Raw genomic sequence first — 16,216 nt, forward strand, 5'->3', positions numbered from 1 at the left:
CGCATCTGAGATAGATATTTGATCTCTTTACTTGTCGGCGGTGTGCAAGGAGGGAATTGAAGAAATACTAAAGTGTGTCCGGATTGTATTATATTGAGGACCAATCTGTCCGTCGTTATTTTCTGCCAATGATGCAGATGGGAAGCAACTCTTCCACCCAGGGGAACTTGTGGAGAGGAAGAAATACATGTAGCCGGATCCAGGAGGTTGTCATTATCTTCTGCCATTGTCCTTTCCTTGACGACCCCCTCGTCCTCTAGGAGTAGACTTTGTATAGGTCCCTGATTGTTTTTGACCATATTGCTGACTGTATGGTTGTGATGATGAGGAATAAGAGGGGTATCTCCCCTGCTGGTAACCCCCTCCATAGGATGATTGGCCTGGCAACCCGAAAGGGTACTTTACGGTACTGTAGCGAACCTAGGGCTTTTGCAGTATCCGTATCTTTTTTGATACCTTGAAGTGCGTCATCCACCTGTTTTCCAAACAAATCTTCTCTGTCGAAAGGGAGATCTAGAATCTTATTTTGCACCTCTGGTCTAAAGGCAGTCACCCTTAACCACCCCTGACGCCGTAGCACCACCGCTCCTCCAAACGATCTGAAGGCTGTGGTCGTGATATCCATAGCACAGTCAAAGACTTCAGCCGGAGCCCTTTTTCCTTCCTGAAGGATCTTTTTCGCCTCCTCTCTATTGTCCTCTGGGATGAGGTCCATGTAAGGTGCCATATCGCACCACATCTGCCTATCGTATCTGCCCAGGATGGCAAGGGCATTTGCAGCTTCAACTAGGAGAGCAGACATGGATGAGAACCTCTTTCCTGCATTGTCTAATCATCTCCTCTCTCTGTCAGGAGGTGCTGATATAGGCGCAGAGGGACTCTTAGATTTCTGTTGCGCCGCTTGCGAAATTACCGAATCAGGTTTTGGATGGCCCAGTAAACACGTTGGTGCGTCCAATGGAGCTTAATATTTTTTCTCCAATCTAGCAAGCATGGGTGTAACTGTCGCCGGTGTCTTCATCACTTTTGATCCTTCTTCCCATACATGGCTCACAATTGGGATAGACCGGACTGACTTGTGGTACGGTTCCTTAAAATTGTATAGGAAGCATTCCGTTTGTGTTGTAGCCATAGGAAGCTGGAATCTCATCGCAGCTCTTTCCATCAGATTATGGAATCCGCCGATATCCACCGGCGGAGAATCCACAGGTACTGGTGAGGGTGATGCGGGAGATGGAATCTGGTAATCATCCCATTCTTTGTTGTGATCTGTTATCTCTCCCTCCTCCTGGTCATCATCGTCCGTAGTGACAGGATCCTGATGGTGTATTGTTTGAGGAGTTGTAGGCGTAACTTCCTGTAGTGGTTCCCTGCTTCTAACAGTAGTTGCAGGAATGGAACGTGGATGCGAGACCGGGAATTCCTGAAAAGCTGGTGTCGGCAGAAATCTCCATTTATAGTCTGCCAGCATAAACTGCAGATCCATCATCATGAAAGATGGCATACCCACCATCTCTTCTTGGTACCTTTGACAATAATGTTGTTGTTGCGGAGGATACTGGTACTCCCCATATCCCTCCTCATAGTCATCATCCTGACACTTCACATGTAATTGTGAGGGGCTACTGGCGTAGCCAAAGGGATCTTCGTCCTCCTCCTCTGAATCTTGCTCCTCCAGCAGGTGTGATGGCACCAGAGGAGTGATCTTGCTTGGAGAGGTGACTTCTGGTGTAATTCTCCTCTTCCTAACGATTTCCAGCTTATCTGGAATTTCCCTCGTTGACGAGCCCATCGATGAGATCGCCGTCTACACCAGGCGTAAAGAGCTATCCGTCGTCGACAATCCCGTCGTCGTCGCTCTCGTCGAAGTAACCTGCGTCAACACCACCGTCGACGACGTAATCTGAAATATTCAATGATGGTGTCTTTGAAATTAGCTTTACCTCAATCTTCGTCGTCGACAACGAGGGTTTCTTCGTCGACGATCCCGTCGACGATGCCTGTTTTTTAGATTTTACCTCAGGAGCCATAGAAGACGGCTTCCTGAAGGGTTCCTTGACTTGAGGAGGTGACTTTGACAGCTCAGAACTCGTCTTCTTTGAATGTTTTTCACCAGAAGCATGTCCCTTACTCTCCTTTTTCACAGATTTAGAAGATTTTGAAGGACTGCGCCCAGAAGACCCACGAGTGGTCTTTTTTAGGGCCTTCTCAGGACGTTCCCCTGAGGAATGAGCTTGAGGAGATTGTCTTCAATTTTGAGATCTTCTAGCTGTTGAGGAGGACTCTTCCTCACTGTCACTGGAGATAACCTCCTTTCTGGCCTTTAGCTTCTGCAGCCATATCAAGAGGCGCTCTTCACGATCTCTCAGAGTTTTACTTTCGAAAGTGTGACATACCTTACAGTCTTTGGCCCGGTGATCCGGGTAAAGACAGTAGATGCAGTCAGCATGAGGGTCATCAGTGTAGAGCCTCTTCTTAGAACAAGTGCACAGGCCCTAAATAAACCTTTTTTCTCCTTTCCAGACATTCTCTAAAGAGAATATTTGAAGACAATCCAGAGTAGTAAAAATCCAGTTGAATTTCTAAGAACAAAGTTCTTTAAAGAAGTTGAAAAAACAGAATTTGAGCAGAGCTCAAAGGAGACTTCCTAGCACAACGTGCGGTAGAAAATCTGAGGGGCAGAAGGTTCTCTCAGGAGGGTTTTAGAGGGTGAGGAGCTCTGATTGGTTCAGGGACAAGTTTGGTCTCTTTTACATAACTAAGGTTATGGGTTGCAAAAGGGAAATGGGCCTAGGCCTCTTTTCAGTTTGCTAACCAACTAAGCATTGCTTTTTATATACCGGAGACTCCAGTCTCGACGACGGGGAATGATTCAGGCATGTGAATCTATGAAAGCTTCAATACTGGAGTAAAAGTAAATATGCATTTGGGAGCAGTAATGCCACCCAAAACCAGGTGCAAAGCTATCACCTTGAACTCCTTTTTAAAGATTGTTTTCTACAAAAGAAATTAATAATTGGGCAAATAACTCCCTCAATCAAACAGCATTTGTGCCTCTCCTTTTGGCACTTTCTTGTTTGGGAGAAGGGCAGGTAATTTGAGGAAGGTTAGGTGGCATACTCTTAAAAGTGAAGGAGGATAACCGAAAGTATATTATCTGTAGGACACTGATGGAGCAAGGACTCGTAGAAAAGAGACTTGCTCGGAAGCAATCCTCTCATTTAACTTTTAACATTGTATTAATTACGTATTGTATTAAACTAATACGCACCACAGACAGACAAGCTTGCCTACGTGTTTTACTAATAAGTAACTTGAGCGAAAATCTAAAATGGCTGCTAATGCGTTATCTTTACAGCGCATGCGTCAAATGCATCTACGCAGTATGATGAGCTATCGCTTGGAGGAAATTTCTTGCGCCTGCGCAGATGCTATTAAAATGGCTGCTTGAAAGCTCACATGCTTGACATCTGCTTTGCTGAAACTAAACCCAGCTATTTTACTGATGCTAACGCGGGTAAAGTAATATTGATTAAAAGGGGTTAGAGTAGAGATAGGTGGTATACAGTGAAACCATTTATTCTTGGAATCAACATTTGTTTTCTGACTCTCTTATTAGTGTGTTATTTGTGCCTCTCGTATGAATCCAGAGTCTGTTAACCACCTGACCTTCGCACATGCGGGGTGTGATTGAGCCGAAAGAGTGACGAGACCTTTTGAACGCCATTCAAGGACGCAAAAGTTACATACCCTGGGAACAAGCATCAAAGACATCTGAATGAATAGACATGCATGGATAAATAAACGAATGTTCCCAATAAGATGTGAAAACGGGTGGGAATAAAAAGTTTGAATAAAAAATTAAGGGGTTGGATTTATGAACAATAAGTTGATAGACTGAGAAGACACTTTAGCATGGTGTGATGATCTTCCCTCATTGCCTGTCCAATCGGAGTTAGTGTTTTACAATATGGAAACATTAATGGGAGGTACATGAATATAGAACGGTATTATTGAGGTAGTCTTAGTTAGTTAGTGAGGCAGAGATTTGCTGAATGCTTCAGAGCTCAGGATGCTGTCGGAGTGATGAGTGATGCTGATGAAGAATCTAATGCAGAACCATCTACTTAAACCTAATTAATTTAGAAGATCGCAGAAGAATCTCGAGGAGGAGGAGAGTGTCAGAGAGGGGTGCTACGCAAGCGTCTGTGTTAGAGAGGTCATCTATCCTGTCCTGATTCCTGTCCTGAAGCCTTAGTCGCCTGATCTTTCCCGGGGGACCTTTTCCAGCTCTTTGGCCAGGGGGTTGGTATTCACACCATCCTAGGTAATTATTATTTCTGTGAATGTGCAGGTATTCTTTTCTCTCTGCCCTCTCCCTTCTGAGCATATGTCATTGCATAGTATAATGTATGTGATAGGTGATTGATTTATTGAATCTTCCTTCCTATAAGTGACGGAGACTGTACTGTACTTTGAAAGTAGTTCACATTAAATTAATTTAGATAAAGACTTAAAATTGTCCCCGAGTCTGTGGTCATTTCAAATAAAGTAAGAAGATTAATATTTCATGTCATTTCACCATCAACTAGTTCAACTAATGGTCTATTGACCAGAGGAAAGAACTTTTTGATTAGTGAAAGATTAGTTAGGAATGAAAGGTAACTAATCTTGAAGTAAGAAAAAAACTTTGACTCCAGCGGTATTACTAGCCTGAGTGTGTGTATGTGTGTTTATGGGCCCAGGTGAGTATATGGTATTGGGGTACCTGTTGCTGGTTCACTGCTGGATCAATTTTCTGGTAGCAGAGATATGGTTATTATTGACTAGTTTGGTCACAAGTATTGATTATTGATTTATGTCTAACAAAAAGAGTTAGCGTATTGTTTAATGTCTGGAACATTCCCGGGAAATGAATAGCGGGTGATGATAGAGCCATACTGCAGTGAGGTTACTCGTCTGTTGGAATAGCACTGAGAAGCTATGCAGGGGCTGGCAGTGTTAAATTAGGGACTATTTCGTAGAAGAGTGAGTGTGAATGATAGCGAAAAGGGTTTGCTGGTGAAACTTTGGTCTTATATTACCTAGAAAGGGTAACACTGAAGGAGTAATGGATTCTCTTGAGTTTGAATGAAGGGTAAACAGAAGGTTTTTTACTCGCAGTGTGTGAAGAGTAAGCGGAAGGTTTTACTCGCAGTGGAAAGAAAAAATCTATCCTTTGGTTTTAGTGGAAAAGGCGGAGTAGCAAATGTTTTTATGTCGTTATTAACGAAAATTTTATGCAAAGCATTAAGAAAATACGTTTTCGTATTACCTTGTGAAAGAAGGGTCAGTCGCCGGAGTTGCACTGACATCACAGAGAGCCGCACTGGGATAGGTTGAAACAGCGGGCGTGTGACTGACGCAAAATTGTAAAGGAGGGGTCATTAGTAAGGAGCAGTACTGACGACATTGAGAAGGCTGGCTGCATCCCCACGGATGTGGGGTATGTCCCCAGGGCACTGGTGTGAAGTCCTCTATATGAGGTTAATCCATTTCTTCAAATGTGAAGAAAAGAAATAAAACCAAGTGTTTCACTGGCATTGGTTTATTCTTTGTTCAATACCATTCAATTTCAACTTCATATGTAGTTTAGGCACTACATCTCCCAGAATACATTTCATTAATCCCAATGCATTTCGGCCATTCTGGCCTTTATCTGGGGACAATCTAATTAATAATGAAAACCTTCGCTCAATATACTGAAGGGACCACATTTCATAATCGTTGTTTGCTAAATGAAAAAGAATGATTGCATTGTGCTTCGTGGTCTTAATTGTAGTGTGACCGATTGCGTCAGAACTGTTTAGTGATCTAGTGTACTCCATCTATCTTAAAGTAAACTATGTAAAGTAAACTATGTGCACATGTCTGGCTCGTGGGGTACTATTAATAAAAAAAGTTTACTGCGTTACCGTGTGCTTATCCAAAAGTGCCTGACTATATGTTATTCTGTGGGCGCTTCTGTGATCATCGTGATTCGATAAATAAAACGGTAAAGTGCTTACTGTGCTAGGTTAAAAGTTGTTTATGCCGCTTCTGTGCTTGTCGTGATTCAATAAATAAAAACGGTGAAGTGCCTGCTGTGCACGGTTAAAAATTGTTTATGCCGCATAACAATTCGCTATCTTACTTACTAGTTCGACAATGTAGCTGTGTCTCACATCGCGTATGGCGTCTCTTCAGTTGTTGCATTCTATGTGAGTTCGCGTGAGTCCCTATTTACTAAAAATAGGTGACGGACTTCTCCCCGCTCCACCCTGTGAGTAATTAGCATGAAAGAAAGACTATTGGCAATGCGTGTGTAATGATTAGTATCAGTGTTTTTGAAATATCGTGCACAATTAAAACAGAAAAGAAGGTGAAAGAGTACTTTTAGTTCTGCTGCTGACGTGTGTCACTATAAACATTAGCAGTAGCCACAAGCCTGTGGGCTCCATATCTGGTGCATTATGCATCACTTCTTTATGCAATCATTTGAAAAAAAGAAAAGTGTTAATGTATTGGTGGAATATGCATTGTTTAGGTTATATTATTAAAGAAGCATAACTAAGACATTACATCAACACCTATATAGGGAAGTAAATCAAATAATAAATCAAGGAATATTTAAATCAGACTGTTGGTTCAGTCAAAGTTTGCTTGGGGGCTACGGATTTACAAATAGCATTGAAACTCCATCCGATCATTTAACCCATTGGGTTTGAGTGAATTTAAAAGTCGTAGCCAATAGTTTTCGCGGTGCAGCAGGTGAGTATGATTATCTCTGCTTTCACATTTTTCAACTGTCTCCAAGACACAAAAGTTTAGTTGCCAGATGTTATGCTTTGCTTCTATGAAGTGATGTGCTATTGTTGATTTCATTTGCTTCGTTCTTATGTTGCTTTTAACGTTCGTTTACGCAAGTCTTTAGTTTCCTTTCTGTTTGTCCAACATATGCCATCCCACATGGGGATTTCAGTAGATAAACTACGTTGGCTGAGTCACACGTGGCGTTCACTTTTAATTTGATGTTGTAACCTTTCATTGGGTGTGGTATATTAGATCCTGGGATAACATTGTTGCAGTTGTTGCAGTTCCAGCATGGGGCCGTTCCTTTATATATTTTCGGGATGAGCTCATTTGTAGTTTGTTTTATTATTTCTCCTACGTTCTTCCCTCATGTATACGCAAAGATGGGTTCTTGATCAAATATGTGGTTGAAATCAGGCTCAAGTCTCAGTATGGACCAATGATTCTTAATCACCTTTTTGTATATATGACAGTGTGGAGTATTTAAACACTACAATTATACGATCTTGTGCTGGTCTGTCTTTCCACGTTAATGACACTTCCCTTGAAATTTGTTGGCTACGATTTATGGCTTGTTGTAATGTTTCATCTGGATATGCTCTCTGTTTGAATCGTTGTATCATGTGTTCTGTGCGCTCTGTTCTTATCGTGGGATCCGACACGATCCTCTTGACTCTCAGTAGTTGTGTAAAAGGCAAATGCTGTTTTAATGCGGGTTGATGGAAACATCCATAATGTAAGGTGTAATTTCTGTCAGTTTCCTTCCTGAACAAATCTGTGGCAAACCCTGTATCTTTTTTTGTAATTCTCACATCTAAATATGTTATAGAATGTGTTTGCACCTCGTGGGTAAACTGTATTCTGCCATCGATTTCATTAAGATTGTTGAGTTCATTTTCAAGTTCCAAGGCCGGGCCATTCCAAAGGATAAAAATGTCATCTACAAATCTCAGAAACATTTTAGTGTGTTTTTTCCATGTGGGTCTTGACAATATGCGCTCCACCTCAAACGGATTCACAAAAATGTTCGCATACGAAGGGGCTGCACAATTGCCCATAGAAGTTCCTGCCTTCTGTAAAAAACAGTCGTTTTTCCATTTGAAGTAGCTATGCATAAGTGTAAATTGTAGCAGCTCCATTAGGAATACTTTTAGCTCTTCATCATAATCTGTACGTAGCAAAGTTTGTTGTATCGCATCAATTCCCTGTTGGTGCAGTATAGAGGTGTATAAGGACTTTACGCCAACAGTACACATAAGTATATTCTCATTCTCAGTTATGGTTACTTGGTTAATCCTATTCAAAAAGTCGGCTGTATCTTTTATGAAAGATCTCATTTTCGTCACTGTCGGTTGTAGGTAACGGTCCAGGAATTTTCCTACCTGCTCATGTAGGCTTCCTCTGGTGGAAACTATAGGGCGAATGGGTGGGTTGACTGGATATTTATGGATTTTTGGTACCATATATATTACTGGACTTTTGGGATTGGTTGGTACGAGATATCCTTTGGTTTTCTCATTGATTACTCCTTGTTCAAAGGCTTTTTGTACGATCGATTTTAAAACCTCTGAAAATTAATCTGTGGGATTCGTGTGTAGTTTCATTTATTTGTGTGTTGGTCCGATAGATGTTCTTCCACTTGGTTGTTGTAGTGACTTGTGTTTAATACCACCAGTGCTTCCCCTTTATCTGCTTTTTGACATGTTATATTCGGATTTTGAGCTATGGCTCTTAGGATCCCATATTCTTTTTGAGTGAGATTATTGCGTTTGGGTGTTGGTTTAAAATCCAATTTTTGTAGGTCCTGTTTAACAAGCGATTCATACATTTCCAGCCTTTTATGGCTTGTGGGAGCCACGAATGTACTCCTTGTTTTTAAACCCATCAACTGATCCTTTTGTTTATTTTGTTGGTTCGTTAAAATGTTATCAAAGAAATGTCAAAGTTTCGAGGGCGGCGGAGCTTGCCGGCACCGATGATGGCCGCCTAACAGAAGAGCTCCGTGCTAAAATTAACGATTCAGCAATTATCAGACATTGGCGTACACTATTTACCCCGAAATGAGCAGCCCCAAATAGGAGGAAGCACCCGGTACCTGTGAAGCCCTTCAGCTCCTGCGCATTGGTGTTGCGCGAGGGCCGTGCCGGCGGAGACGCTGCAACACGTGCACAAGGCCGCGCATCCCCGGCCTCTCGTATCTATCAGGCGCGCCTGGAAGAGACGGCCGGAGCACAGAGAAGTGCATACTTCGCCGACATCGCAGGGTACCGTGTGACTGCGTGCCCCCAGCTTTGGCGAGGGAAGTATTCAGCCGGTTAACGGGACGGGCAGCGAGCGGAATCCATGTACGGCTGGCTGCGCCTGAACGGAGGAGGTGAGAGCTGCGTGGGGACGGGATCCGGCGGGGCGCTCCGGTCTGGCGCACTCTCACACGCGCGCTGTTGATCACCCCTGTCGGCCCCCCGCCCCCAAAAGGTGATACACTGCTGGGGCCCGTGGACAGCTCTACATTGGGCACGATCCTTGCTGCGCGGAGGGAGTCCTGCTATAGCCCTTGTGCGCTGGGCACACCTGATGCCTCTGCGACTCCTGGCACTTCCCCGCTATTTTTGAACGCTGGTGAATTGGTGAGGACAGTCTTTGCTCGACAGCTCTGGGCAGAATCCCGGCTTATACAAGCTCCTTCTTTGTGCATCGCGGCCAATTGGGTCAGTATCGCCCTGACTGCCGGCCTGCAATCGCTCTTGGGCGCTATGAGGTGCATAGCCCAAATCTGGACTGCGTCGGTGCCGGTGATTGGGAAGTGCCGAGTAGTAATCTCCATTGCATTGGTTTTTCTGGCAGTATTGGAGCTGCGTGTGGTGACGCCCTGTACTGCTCTGCTGACATCGGAGGCCTAACGACGGGCTTGGGTTCCTGACGGTTCCCCCTGTGCACGCCTTGCCCTGTGGTCCCTTGTGGCAATATTGACTGGTCTGCAGAGTGCCATCACTGACTGGAAGCTTGCTACAGCTGACAGCTACTATGGGCCGGACAGACAAAACACAGTAGAAACTATCCTTTGACCAGCGCCGGCCAAGGGATCGTGCGCTCTCGACATGCGATCGAGGTGCAAGTGAGGAGCTGTCCTTGGAACTACCGAACAGCGACATTAAGTCCATACTGACCTCGATGGAAAAGGGACTACAAAACTCGCTAACTGTGCTGGGCACGAAGATCGACTCCCTCTCCTACCGCATGAACAGGATGTTCGAAAGAGTGGACAAACATGCGTAACGTCTCCACATGGCTGAACGTCGGATCACTGAAGTGGAGGAAGCACAGACAGACGTGGAGATGAGTCGTAAGCACATGGAAAAGGTGATACAGTCACTACAGGGCAAGGCCGAAGACTTAGAAGCGAGGTCACGGAGGAGCAACCTACGAATCACGGGCCTGCCGGAATCAATACCCACTGGAAACATGGAACAATTCGTGGAGAAACTGCTGACACAGCTGCTGGGCAGCGACACATTCTCGCCCATGTTTGTGGTCGAGCGGGCGCATCGATCCTTAGGTCCAAGGCCGGCACCAGGCGCACCACCGCAGCCCATCATTGCTAAATTGCTTAATTACGCAAATCGGGACGCAGCACTGAGAGTCGCCAGGGAGAAGCAGACACTACACTATGAGGGATCGGTGCTCACCTTGTTTCCTGATTTTACAGCGTGAGTGCAGGAGGCACGTCGCCAGTTCGTCCCACTCAAAAAACAGCTGAGAGAAAAGAACGTCGACTACGCGATGCTATACCCGGCCCGACTCCTGGTCAACCGGCAAAGCAGATCACTCATTTTCACGGACCCAAAGGCACTGCAGAAAGCGATCAAAGACTGGTCCAGGGAGCAAAGGGGCAGCCCGGAAGTGTCCGCAGGAGATGAGGCTGCAGGAGGGTCGCTTGAAGAGCAGGACTGACCACGAGATTGAACATCACTCAGATAAGGATCTTGTGACTATGGTTCTGGGTATTGCAATATAGAGCTAATGAGTCTTCTAGGCCAGGGCCTGGGATGTGGGACTAATTGGAATTTGCATTAACTACGAAGGGGTACGGACTTTTCAGAATTGTTTGGTAGCTCTTCGGGCTAAACAGTCTTGTGCAGTTTTGAAGTGCGATGGTGGGCAACTGATTGGAGTCTCTATCTGGACTGTAAGTAAGTTCACTATTTCGCATGCCAATGGGTAATGTTATTAAGTTGATGTGCGGACTAGCCTGCACCTTCCCAACGGTTGGTTTACTAGCGCATAGGTGGTAACCTCTGCCCATGAGTGAATCACACACAGGGGGGTTTGTTGTTGCTGCACCTTAGAGGGGGAAGCAGAGGGGAGTGGGGGAGGTGGGGGGGTCATTTTGTTTAAGTTTTGCAGAATGTATGTTTTGTTCCTGGGGCACTTCGGGTCTTCTTTCCTTCAGGTCCTGGTTGGGGGGGCCTTGATGTGGGTGGTGGGAGGTTGGGGTATGGGACACAAGCAATGTTGTATGCTCGCTTTAATTGATTACGCCTACAGCACAGTTCTATTCAGTTGCATAATCTTCAGCAATAGTGACTTTGTACGAATTTATGACACAGGTGACTGAAGGGCAGGTCCCGGGGGTGGACACACTTAAAACACTAACATGGAATGTCCGTGGACTGAACGACTATAGAAAAGTACGTAAAGTTCATGCCTACTTGAAGAGGCACTACATAGATGTAGCATTTTTGCAAGAAAAGCATCTCCCACTTAATTCCTCTATGTTACGTTGTAAGGGCCTACTGGGGAACATACATGCAGCGGGCTTTACCACGCATGCGCCCTCACCATTACACCACTAGTCACTGACACTGCCGGGACATATGCACTTACTAGATATAGAGGGAAGAACATGGATCTGTTACTGATCAACATATATGGCCCTAATTTTGACAATTCAGAGCTGGCACGTGTGGTTGGTTGTCATGGTGGTATTTCCCAACTGTGGGGTGGAGACCTCAACCTGGTCCGTGATCCCCGCTTGGACAGATCGGGGGGCCCTACACGGCACACAACAGCGGCGGGCAGGGAGTTGGATAGTATTCTGGTTAGGTTTGACCTATGTGATGTTTGGCGTTGGAAGCACCCACACGCGGAGGGTTACACACACTATTCTGCATATCAAAACATCCACACTTGTATAGATTATTGGCTTGCCTCTAGCTCACTATGCGATAATATCTGCACTTGTCAGGTACTACCATGCACGCTATCCGACCACTCTCCGGTTCTCCTAGTGTTAGAGACACCCAGCAGGCGCATACCCCCATTCACTTGGCTGTTCCCTCCTTACTCTCTGTTAGATGCGGTGTTTAAGGAAGAGCTTTTAGAGGCTATAGAGCTCTTCTTCGAAAAGAATGTGGACTCGGTAGAAGACTACCAAATCGTCTGGGAAACCTTTAAGGTATATATCCGGGGGATCACTATAGCAAAGCACTCGGGGGTTCTCAGGTCCATACGCAACCGGTTGCATGACCTGGAGGGGAAGATCAAAGATCTAGAGAGCAGACTGCGGCAATGTTCTGACGAGGAGGTGGAAGGGCAACTTGCAGAGGTACTGGGAGACTACAATCAGACGGCAGATGATGAGATTAAACATCTGGGCAAATATGCCACGGCTAGGACGTATGGAGAGAGGGAAAGGCCAGGAGGGGTTTTGGCACAGCTGTTTAAGAATCAGCGAGAAACGACGCAGACTGTAGAGATAAAGTCTGAGGAGGGTTCAATATTGTCAGTTGCCAAAGAGGTAGCGGATAGATTTCGTCAATATTACACAGCACTATACGCCTCCCACCCTGTCGCTGCGAATGCGGATATAATGGACTATTTAGAGCATATCAAACTGCCTTGGCTGTCTGACATGCACAGGGATTTTCTTATGAGACCTATAGAGAGGGACGAAATATTACTGGCTTTATCTTCCATGCGTGCAGGCAGTGCGCCGGGCTCTGATGGCCTCACAGTCACATTCTATAGAACTTTTATCGATCTGCTACTCCCGCAGCTCGCTACGCTTTTCGATGACATATGTGTCGCAGGTACTATGCCGCCTACCATGTCAGAGGCTGTGATAATCGCGCTTCTCAAACCCGGCAAGGACTCGGACGACTGTGCCTTGTACCGTCCACTGTCCCTGCTCAATGTGGACACTAAATTATTTGCTAAAATCCTTGCTAACAGGTTAGTTCCGCTGGTCCCACTCTTTAGTTGCCCCGGAGCAGGCGGGATTTGTCCCTGGTAGGAACCTCACCTATAACCTACACACTGTGTTTGGTGCCCTGCAACATATTAACCCAGACACACCAGCAGCGGCGGTCTTTTTAGACATAGAAAAGGCGTTCGACTCATGTCTTATCCAGGATGGAAGTGGGCCCTGTCTTTCTCCAGTTGTTTGACGCCTTGTACAGTAAACCTACGGCCCGAATAAAAATAGGCAACATCGTCACAGACCCAATACACATTACCAGGGTCACGCGGCAAGGTTGCCCCCTGTCGCCATTATTGTATGCCTTGGTGGCGGAACCTCTGGCGTGTGTGTTAAGGGAATATCACCAACACAGGGGAATACGTTTTCCACACTATAAAATCATAGTCTAAACTTACGCTGACGACACACTATTGTACGTTAGACACCCTGACACCAACCTCTCAGCCGTACTCCGGGAGGTGGTGCGCTTTGGCGGACTCCATGTTAACTGGTCCAAGTCAATTATCTTTCCTCCTACGTCAAATACTTCTCAATTTGAATTAGACTTCCCCTTCGTATGGACCATGGATGCAGTGCGATATTTGGGCATTCGGATTCACACGGACTCCGAGACAGTCTTCCGGGAAAATTACGGGACGACCTTTAGTAAGTTAGAAGATGACGTGGAGAGATGGATTAAGCTACCCCTGTCATTGCTGGGTAGAATATCTATCATGAAAATGGTGGTATTACTGAGATTACTATTCTAATTTACGAATATCCCCATGGTGCTCCCGAAGGCCTTTTTTCACCGCCTTACGACTTTGATGGTCCGGTTAGTGTGGGCAGGCAAGCATCCGTGACTCAGGTGGCAAATCCTAGTTTTGCCTTATTCTATGGGTGGGCTGGGAGCCCCAGATTTTGAATTGTATTATAGAACTGCACAATGTGAGCATGCTCACTACTGGATACATGGCTCCCCTGATATACCGCATCTTAGGATAGAAACAGAGGTGGCAGCACCACTGCCTGCAATGCTGTTCCAGAATGTAGATCGTAGGGCATGTATCCTAGACTCAATTAACTCCACAGCAAATGCCTGGCACCAGCTACTACAGTTGCAGGCGGGCGCTATATTATACTCACCAAAAACTCCTCTGGACTGGTGCACCTGGATAGCCCCTTGTAAAGTAAAGGGCACTGGGTACGTTGGGAGTCCACGCGGTCAGGGACTTGTTGATAGGGGGGTCTGCAAGGTATGGGACGACTTCAGTAACGTTGACCACCACCCCACCGCCCTGACCAGATTCAATTTTTACAGAACCCGTTTAGCTCGGAGAGATTTGCTAGGGGATGAATACCTTGAGCCCCCGGATGAGTCAGCCTTTACATACATTATAGGTACTACATCCCTGAAACGTGTGGTTGCCAGACTATACAGCATAACCATGGCACACAGAGCGCACCAGTATACGAAGGCTCGTCTTGCGTTGCAGCATGATTTAGAGATAGCAATAGATGAGGACATGTGGCCCTATTGCTGTATAAGCGGGAAACAAATTTCTCTCAATGGACGATACCGACTGGTGAACTTTAAATACGTGAACAGGGTATATTATACCCCGGAGAGGCTGCACAGATATGGGTTACGGGATAGTGGTGCATGTGACCGCTGTAGGGTGCAGGTAGCTGACCTCCTCCATTTGGCTTGGGGATGCCCAGGCATTTCGTCGTTCTGGGTGGAGGTGTTTAAAGAATTGAGTCATATCACAAAGCTGGCCCTTGAGTCTGGCCCAGCACTAGCACTGTTGGGTTATTCCAAACCACTACCCAAGGGGGTGAGACGTTTGATAGACATGGGGCTACTGATGGCTAAATGCAGGGTTGCGATTCATTGGTTTAGGGGCCCTTTACCGAATCACGAGGTGGAAAGAGAACATGACATACTGTAGCACGCAGACTGAACTTTACAGTGAACTACTCCCTCCACGTAACAGGCCAAAGAATTTTTGGGAATTATACACTACTTACCTGCTAACCGCTGCTGCTGCTGACGACGAGTCCCAAGACCAGGGTTGCATTGAGCCCACCGACAGTTCTGTACACGACAGTCCTACTGTTTAAATTAGGTTTATCATGCATTTTGGTGGCATTCACCTCAGGGGTCTTGTATACTTATTGACATTGCCTATACCCAAGAGCACCTGGGTACTCTTGTGTTGTTACCTGTGTATCATAATGTCCATCTAGAAGCGCTCTGATGTTAAAGTGGCAACTGTTCACATTGAAAACTGAGCGCATTGTCATGATGCATTGCTGTGTCTTGTGGTTGTTTGTACTAAGAAAAACAATAAAATAACTAAAATTTAAAAAAACAAATGTCGAAGTTTCAATTTCCTCATTAGTTTAAAAAACTAACTTCCAATTCCAATACATTTGTGTGACTAGTGGGCACAAATGATGTTCCTTTTTGTAGGGTTTTAATTTCTAGCTCAGAGAAGTGGTAATCAGAAATATTAATTACTAAATTCTCCTTTCCATTCATTTCTTGAATTTGTCTTTCTTGTCCGAAATGGTTCGTGTCTTGGGATGTTCCTTCTCTTATTCTTTTGCTCCGCCGGAGTCGTCTCTTTCGGCGGAGACTACCTCTAAAAAAGGTCCTCCTGTTGCTGAAGGTTGCTGGTGTGTAGTGATGACTGATATTGATGTCGATGGCTCTGAAATTTGTTTGGATCTATTGGAAATGTTACTCCCAGTTGAGGAGGTGTCTGTACTTTGGGTATATGGTTTAGCTTGACTTATCCTGGCATAGGTTTCTGCCCATGTGTAAACTTCCCCTAATTTATAGTCTATGGTGTCACAGCGGAATTTTTGGACTTTTCTTTCATTCACTTCCTGGGTATGCTTCGCTAGTTGTTCGTTGATGTCTTTTAACACTTTATTCCAATCTTCACCTGACATTGAATCACTAAGTTCTGATTTGATGGTAGATATTTCTTTAGACAGTTCCTCCAGAGTATTGGATAACTCCTCTATTATTAGCAGAATTAGATCTAGGGAACATTTATTAATTATAGCGAACCAACCATCCTTGAATTTTTGCACATTCTTACATAATGATGGCTTCAGAGGTGTTCTCAATCCTCG

The 16,216-nt window shown here is 45.2% G+C and overlaps 1 protein-coding gene across 1 annotated transcript in view; it reads right to left on the reverse strand.

Annotated features, from left to right (window-relative positions):
* The window catches only part of PLEKHM1 (pleckstrin homology and RUN domain containing M1), a 448,316-nt gene that overhangs the window by 34,904 nt on the left and 397,196 nt on the right, over window positions 1-16,216 (reverse strand). The gene's annotated exons all lie outside the window — the stretch shown is intronic.

The sequence above is a fragment of the Triturus cristatus genome, chromosome 1_1, assembly GCF_964204655.1.
Source record: "Triturus cristatus chromosome 1_1, aTriCri1.1, whole genome shotgun sequence".
NCBI classification, from domain to species: domain Eukaryota; kingdom Metazoa; phylum Chordata; class Amphibia; order Caudata; family Salamandridae; genus Triturus; species Triturus cristatus.